The sequence below is a fragment of the Nyctereutes procyonoides genome, unplaced genomic scaffold (assembly GCF_905146905.1).
Source record: "Nyctereutes procyonoides isolate TBG_1078 unplaced genomic scaffold, NYPRO_anot_genome, whole genome shotgun sequence".
Classification (NCBI taxonomy): Eukaryota; Metazoa; Chordata; class Mammalia; order Carnivora; family Canidae; genus Nyctereutes; species Nyctereutes procyonoides.
Genome location: NW_026575125.1, coordinates 19,295,424 through 19,304,081, shown reverse-complemented (window position 1 = coordinate 19,304,081; position 8,658 = coordinate 19,295,424).

Below are 8,658 nucleotides of genomic sequence, written 5' to 3'. Positions count from 1 at the left end.
GATACAGAGAAGAACAAAGTAGATAAAAAAATCAGCACTAACTTTACCATCCCAGGCATGATTACTGTTACTATTTTGGTGTATATTCTCTTAGTCTTATTTCTTTAATAAAAACAGGATAATAATGTACCTTTTATTCTACCATCTACTTGTTAATCTGTATTAGGTTATAAACCTTATGTACCATCTCAGGTTTCTTTGACTGTTTTCCTTCTTCTTATCAATTTGGTTAGTGTACCATCTGCACTGAGTCACCCTTCAGCATTCAAACTGAGAAGAAACACTGCTCTGTGGGATGTGGGATCTGGCTTCTTGAGCAACTGACCAAGGGTGCTTCAAGTATTGCTGGGGAATATGGGAAATGGGGAGAGGGAAATGGGAGATAGGAAGAAGCAAGTCAGTTTTTCCCCCTTTCTCTCTCCTCTGGAGTACTCTGAAATGCAAATCCTTTTAGCAAAGCTTCTAGAGAAGTCCTATGTACTGAGTGAACACATCTGCTGAGTGGCCTGCTGTGTCTCTTCCCGGTTCCTTGTGAAGCAGTAATCATGTGAAGTAATGTATCACATTGAGTGCTCTACATCTTTCTTTACCTTCTTTCCCCTTTTTTGCTCACCCTCACTGCCCTAAGTTTGAAATTCTAAAGTAAAATTTAGTATCTTAATCCTTGCCTCAGAGTTCTGATGGCTATATGACCCAGGATAAGGTGGCATAAGTTTAATGATATATGGTGCAGAATTTGTTATTGAATAGTTTTTGGCACTTCATAAATTATCTTTATTAAGTATTGTTATTTTAATAATAAAATAATTTATGACTTATGGTGAAGTGTACAGATCCTAAGTATAATGAATGTACAGTCAAACATATAAACATGTGACCAAGATCTCTGTCAAATACAGAATATATCTATCATTAAGGAAAGTTTTTTTTGGGAGGGGCAAGATGGCGGAAGAGCAGGGTCCCCAAATCACCTGTCCCCACCAAATTACCTAGATAACCTTCAAACCATCCTGAAAATTTACGAATTCGGCCTGAGATGTAAAGAGAGACCAGCTGGAATGCTACAGTGAGAAGAGTCCGCGCTTCTATCAAGGTAGGAAGACGGGGAAAAAGAAATAAAGGAACAAAAGGCCTCCGAGGGGGAGGGGCCCCGCGAGGAGCCGGGCTGAGGCCGGGGCGAGTGTCCCCAGGACAGGAGAGCCCCGTCCCGGAGGAGCAGGAGCTGCACCAACCTTCCCGGGCGGGCGGAAAGGGGCTCGCAGGGAGTTGGAGCAGGACCCAGGAGGGCGGGGATGCCCTCGGGCTCCCGGGGACACTAACAGACACCTGCGAGCGCAGGGGAGTGCTCCGAGCTCCCTAAGGGCTGCAGCGCGCACGGCGGGACCGACCGGAGCAGCTCGGAGGGGCTCGGGCGGCGGCTCCGCGGAGGGGGCTGCGGGGCGGGAGCGCGAATCCACAGCGCAGGCCCCGGAGCACAGGGCGCCGGGACACAGCCCAGGATCCGGCCTCCCCCGGGACAGGCAGAGGCCGGGAGGGCCCAGGACAGCGAGGACGCTCCTGCCCCGAGCTGAGCAGATCAGCGGCCCCGCCCCGGAGCCTCCAGGCCCTGCGGACAGAGAACCGAGAGCCCCGAGCCCGTAGTTCCTGCGGAGGCTGAATCCAGGCTTCCAGAGTTGCCATAGCAACTGCGACTGTTCCTCCTGAGACCTCACGGGGTAAACAACCCCCGCTGAGCCCTGCAGCAGGCAGGGGCAGAGCAGCTCCCCCAAGTGCTAACACCTGAAAATCAGCACAGCAGGCCCCTCCCCCAGAAGACCAGCTAGACGGACCAGTGATACTCCCCCGTGTTCCAATACAACTTGTTTTTGGCCACTCTGCACTGAGCAAAATGACTAGAAGGAAAACCTCACCTCAAAAGAAAGAATCAGAAACAGCCCTCTCTCCCACAGAGTTACAAAATCTGGATTACACTTCAATGTCAGAAAGCCAATTCAGAAGCACTATTCTACAGCTACTGGTGGCTCTAGAAAAAAGCATTAAGGCCTCACGAGACTTCATGACTGCAGAATTTAGATCCAATCAGGCAGAAATTAAAAATCAATTGAATGAGATGCAATCCAAACTAGAAGTCCTAACGACGAGGGTTAACGAGGTGGAAGAACGAGTGAGTGACATAGAAGACAAGTTAATGGCAAAGAGGGAAACTGAGGAAAAAAGAGACAATCAATTAAGGGACCATGAAGACAGATTAAGGCAAATAAATGACAATCTGAGGAAGAAAAACCTACGTTTAATTGGGGTTCCCGAGGGCGCCGAAAGGGACAGAGGGCCAGAATATGTATTTGAACAAATCCTAGCTGAAAACTTTCCCAATCTGGGAAGGGAAACAGGCATTCAGATCCAGGAAATAGAGAGATCCCCCCCTAAAATCAATAAAAACCGTTCAACACCTCGACATCTAATAGTGAAGCTTGCAAATTCCAAAGATAAAGAGAAGATCCTTAAAGCAGCAAGAGACAAGAAGTCCCTGACTTTCATGGGGAGGAATATTAGGGTAACAGCAGACCTCTCCACAGAGACGTGGCAGGCCAGAAAGGGCTGGCAGGATATATTCAGGGTCCTAAATGAGAAGAACATGCAACCAAGAATACTTTATCCAGCAAGGCTCTCATTCAAAATGGAAGGAGAGATAAAGAGCTTCCAAGACAGGCAGGAACTGAAAGAATATGTGACCTCCAAACCAGCTCTGCAAGAAATTTTAAGGGGGACTCTTAAAACTCCCCTTTAAGAAGAAGTTCAGTGGAACAATCCACAAAAACAAGGACTAAATAGATATCATGATGACACTAAACTCATATCTGTCAATAGTAACTCTGAACGTGAATGGGCTTAATGACCCCATCAAAAGGCGCAGAGTTTCAGACTGGATAAAAAAACAGGACCCATCTATTTGCTGTCTACAAGAGACTCATTTTAGACAGAAGGACACCTACAACCTGAAAATAAAAGGTTGGAGAACCATTTACCATTCAAATGGTTCTCAAAATATACCCTAAAAACTACAGAACACTTCTGAAAGAAATTGAGGAAGACACAAAGAGATGGAAAAATATTGCATGCTCATGGATTGGCAGAATTAATATTGTGAAAATGTCAATGTTACCCAGGGCAATTTACACGTATAATGCAATCCCTATCAAAATACCATGGACTTTCTTCAGAGACTTAGAACAAATTATTTTAAGATTTGTGTGGAATCAGAAAAGACCCCAAACAGCCAGGGGAATTTTAAAAAAAGAAAACCATATCTGGGGGCATCACAATGCCAGATTTCAGGTTATACCTCAAAGCTGTGTTCATCAAGACAGTGTGGTACTGGCACAAAAACAGACATATAGATCAATGGAACAGAACAGAGAACCCAGAAGTGGACCCTGAACTTTATGCTCAACTAATATACGATAAAGGAGGAAAGACGATCCACTGGAAGAAAGACAGTCTCTTCAATAAATGGTGCTGGGAAAATTGGACATCCACATGCAGAAGAATGAAACTGGACCACTCTCTTGCACCATACACAAAGATAAACTCAAAATAGATGAAAGATCTAAATGTGAGACAAGATTCCATCAAAATCCCAGAGGAGAACTCAGGCAACACCCTTTTTGAACTTGGCCACAGTAACCGGAGAAGGACAAACAGTGTATGTTCTCATTCATTTGGGGAATATGAATAATAGTGAAAGGGAATATAAGGGAAGGGAGAAGAAATGTGTGAGAAATATCAGAAAGGGAGACAGAACATAAAGACTTCTAACTCTGGGAAATGAACTAGGGGTGGTGGAGGGGGAGGAGGGTGGGGGGTGGGGGTGAATGGGTGACGGGCACTGAGGGGTACACTTGACGGGATGAGCACTGGGTGTTATTCTGTATGTTGGTAAATTGAACACCAATAAAAATTAATTTATAAAAAAAAAAAAAGGAAAGTTTTTTTTGCCCCATAATTTTTTTTAAGATTTTATTTATTAAAAAAAGATTTTATTTATTTATTCATGAGAATACACAGAGAAGAGAGAGAGAGAGAGAGAGAGAGAGAGAGAGAGAGAGAGAGAGAGAGAGGCAGAGACACAGGCAGAGGGAGAAGCAGGCTCCATGCAGGGAGCCTGACATAGGACTCAATCCCAGGACTCCAGGATCACACCCTGGGCCAAAAGCAGCGCTAAACCGCTGAGCCACCCGGGCTGCCCTTTGCCCCATAATTAAATATTATTCACTAAGATCTTGTCTGTAATTGCCCAGTGCTCCTTTTTTTGAGAATTCACAGCAGAAACTGGGGTTTCAGAATTGTACTGGAAAGAACAATGAATGATGAGTAGTAAGATATAGATAGGTTCAAGTTCAATTATTATAAAACATTAGATGACCTTGGGGGAGTCATTGAAATGCCTTGGATCTCCTTCATTATATGTCAAGTTAAAGGGTCAAATTAAGTAATTCTTGCTGTTCCTTCAATTTTAAAATCCCAAGCCTCAACTGTCCTTTGGGAAGCCCCTTTTCTTTTTGTATAGTAGTTGGATCTTCCTAAAGCAAGTTCTTTGCTCCAGGGGTCACCATCAAGAGTCCGTTCAGTGACCTTATGTGGAAATGGTAACTTTTGTTTATAACTTTATGTTTTCTGTTCCATCCAGAGTTTAGGTGACTAAAGGTATGGCCACCTTGGAGGTGTTTGGGGGACTTTCATCACACCGCATTTCCCTTTATATCTCAATGAAATGAGAGAAACATGTCATATAATTAATGAAATTCTTCCTTGGGCCATGGCAAGGTGAATTGCCCTTTGTTTCTTCTCAGGCTTTCCTCTTAGGTTGTGTCTGCTGAGGTGAGGGTTCACTTGGGGGTAAAGTAGGTATTGAATGATTGTGTTTCCTTTTGATAAGTGAGATAGAAGTTACCCAAGACTGTAAGAATAGTTTTTGTGCAGGGCTATTATTACCTAGAATTGTGTGTTTGTATATTGCATAAAGGTGTTCAGAGAAAGAGGAGGTACCATGTGGCCTAGAGGTGACTCTGCTTTGTCAAAACTGTTTCCCAAGCACATTCATACATTCTTTGATGAGATTTTTGCACACAACCACCCACACCCACACTTCATTTTATTTATAGCTAAGTTATAAAAACAACTCTCTTGTTTTCTACTCAATCTTTTTTTTTATAAAATTACTAGGATGGAACAATTGGAACTTGGCAGCAGTTTCCTATTTGCTTGGACTGTCTCATGTAAATTGATTGGAGTCTTGTTCGTGTTCTCTCAAAGAATAAATTATTGGCCATTTAAGTGGATAGTTTAGGATTTAAAATGGATATGGCATTTCTACTATAATTTGGTTTGGAATGATTCATACTAGTTGAAAAAATTTTAATAATGTTCACTTATGAATACCTAATTTGTCACTTTTTTAAGGGTTCTCAGAGAGTCATAGGCATTCATGGGATTTATTATTAGCTGTTTCTTCTTTTTTTTTATAATTAGCTGTTTCTTCTCTTCATGACTGGGATTCTGAACTATTTTTGAAATAAGGAAGAAACACTGGAATGTGTAATCTCTAATAGTTTGATCTTGAGAAAATGATAACAATATTTACTTATGCAGACTTTCACAGGAGAACAGGAAATGAATATTTTTAATATATACTGTAAAAAATCCAGTTTCTCATTAAGTTTTATTACCACTGTTTGTACTTGGTTTATAAAAATTTATTCGTGCCCTTAGGAAGAAGACCTGTGTTAATCTCTGTTTGGGAAACTATTTTTATGTTACAAACTTTTTTTGATCTCTAGGTAATTATTGTTGTCTTCCTTATCTGTTTTCTATATAGTTTTTTTCAGTAACTGGATGGATTTGCCCTGTATAGTCATACTTTAAAGTGCTAATCCATTTGTAGGATAATGGCCCAAATAAAGTGGGAAGAATTTAACCACACACCAGAGGAAACTAACCAGGTCACAACTCATAGAAGCCGTGACCTTAGCCTCTTTCCTACCTAGGGACAAGAAATAGTCTCTTTTCTGTTGTCACACAAAGTAATTAGAAAGGAAAAGGAGAGAAGTGCATTGCTCTGATAGATTATACTGTTGTCCCAAATACTTGCTCCCTTAAATGAGAAGTTTCTATGGCCTTGTTGTCATTGAGTTGCTGTGCCACCTTGAAAGTAGAGTTTACAATACCACTGCTGTAGGTGAAATATGTGTTTGTTGTTGCAGTCTTGAGATTTTTGAGATGACTCATTTTACAGCACTACAGCATTCACTTGCTCTGTCAAGGTGTGAAGAGAGACGTTGGGATATTCTAGGATAGGAAGTAGAACTCTTACATGCATGTTTTGTTCTGTGTCTTCAAAACTGCAAGGGATCTGAGAGATTATTTATAATGTTGGCTTTCAACTTTTTGACCACAACCCACATCGAAAAATGAATTTTAATTATAACCCGGGAAACTCAAATATATATGTTCATCTGTGTATATATAGACATAGCATATATGGAAACACATATACGTAATGTATTCATAAATAGCTACATACATGGAAATAAGTTTCTTTTTTAAAAGATTTTATCTATTTATTCATGAGACACAGAGAGAGAGAGAGAGAGAGAGAGAGAGGCAGAGACATAGGCAGAAGGAGAAGCAGGCTCCAAGCAGGAAGCCTGATACGGAACTTGATCCCGGGACCCTGGGATCATGCCCTGAGCCAAAGGCAGACACTCAACACCTGAGGCACCTAGGTGTCCCAGAAATAAGTTTCAAAAGAAACAATTCTTACTCCTATGTGCACTCTAATATTTTTCTATTCTGGCTTATTTCCTTTAAAATGATGCTTTTGACATACTAAATCAATTTTAGAGTTCACTAGTGGGTCTTAGTCAGCAGCTCAAAAAAATACTGATTTAGAGAAAACCCTTCACTATAAAATGGCAAAGAGTTGAAAGAGAATATACTTACAGTTACACTGCCAATTTTTGGAACTTGACAAAATTTAGATGCGCTTGTAAAGTTTACACACTCAAAATATTTTTATGTATTTGTCAGGGAAGAATGGAGTCCACTCAGCTGTGAAATAAAGAATTAAAGATTGTCACTGCCTTACACATGGCATCTGATACATGGGCATTAAAATTAGCAGCTGACAAAATCAAGGTCAAAAGATATATGTGTAAGAAAACCCCTACTGGATTACAGAGATTGGCAAAAACAAACGAAAGATGAAATCTCATAAAATGTTAAATAAGAGAGCTTCTGTGTTAATCATGTTCAAATCTTCCATATTCATTCTGATTTTTAAAAATCTCCTTGTTCTGAAGATCCCTGGCTGGCTCAGCAGTTTGGCGCCTGCCTTTGGCCCAGGGGCGATCCTGGAGTCCCGGGATCGAGTCCTGCATCGGGCTCCCGGCATGGAGCCTGCGTCTCCCTCTGCCTCTCTCTCTCTCTGTGTCTGTCTCTCTCTGTGTGTCTATCATGAATAAATAAATAAATGAATCTTTAAAAAAAATCTCCTTGTTCTGTTACTGAGACCTATGTTTAAATCTCCCATTATATGTATGGTTTTGTGTAGTTTGTCTTGTACTGTCAATTTTTGCTTTGATCATTAGGTACAGATTTAAGATGACTTTGTCTTCCTGGTAAACTACCTTTGATTTATATAAAGTGCTTAAGTTTATCTCTGGTGATACTTTTGAACTTGCGTATTTTCTGATAGTACTATAGTTACTCCAACTTTCTTTTGATTATTTTCATGGTTTATTTTCCCCTATCCTTTAACATTTCTCTGTCCTTAGTTTTTAGATATTGTCTCTCTTTTTTTAAAAAAGATTTAATTATTTATTTATTCATGAGAGATACAGAGAGGCAGAGACATAGGCAGACAGAGAAGCAGTTTCCCTGCAGATAGCGTGATGTGGGACTTGATCCCAGGATCCTGGGATCACAACCTGAGCCAAAGGCAGACGCTCAAACACTGAGCCACCCAGGCATCCCAATATTGTCTCTTTTGATTAAAATGTTGTTCTTGGGGCACCTATGTGGCACAGTTGGTTAAGGGGCCAACTCTTGGTTTTAGCTCAGGTGGTGATCTCAGGGTCGAGAGATTGAGCCCCACCTCAGGTTCTGTGCTCAGCGTGGAGTCTGCTTAAGACACTCGCCCCCTCTTCTTGCACCCCCCCAGTCTATCTCTTTCAATAAATAAATCTTTTTTAAAAAATGTTGTTCTTTGGGGCATGTGGGTGGCCTAGTTGGTTAAGCATCCGACTCTTGGTTCAGCTCAGATTGTGATCTCAGGTTGGCTCAGGTCATGGTCTTGGGGTCCTGGGATTGAACCCGGCTGTCAGGTTCTGTGCTCAGCGTGAAGTCTGCCTGATATTCTTACTCCTCCCTCTGCCCTTCCCTGCCCCTGCTCTTGCTCTCAAATACATAAATAAATCTTTACAAAATAAAATTTCATTCTTTGATTAAAATGTGATTTTTCTAAGAAAATCTTTGTCTTTTAACTGGAACACTGGATTGATTTATATTAAAAATAATAATAGGGGCGCCTAGGTGGCTTAGTTGGTTAAACATCTGCCTTCTGCTCAGGTCATGATCCCAAGGTCCTGGGATCAAGTATCG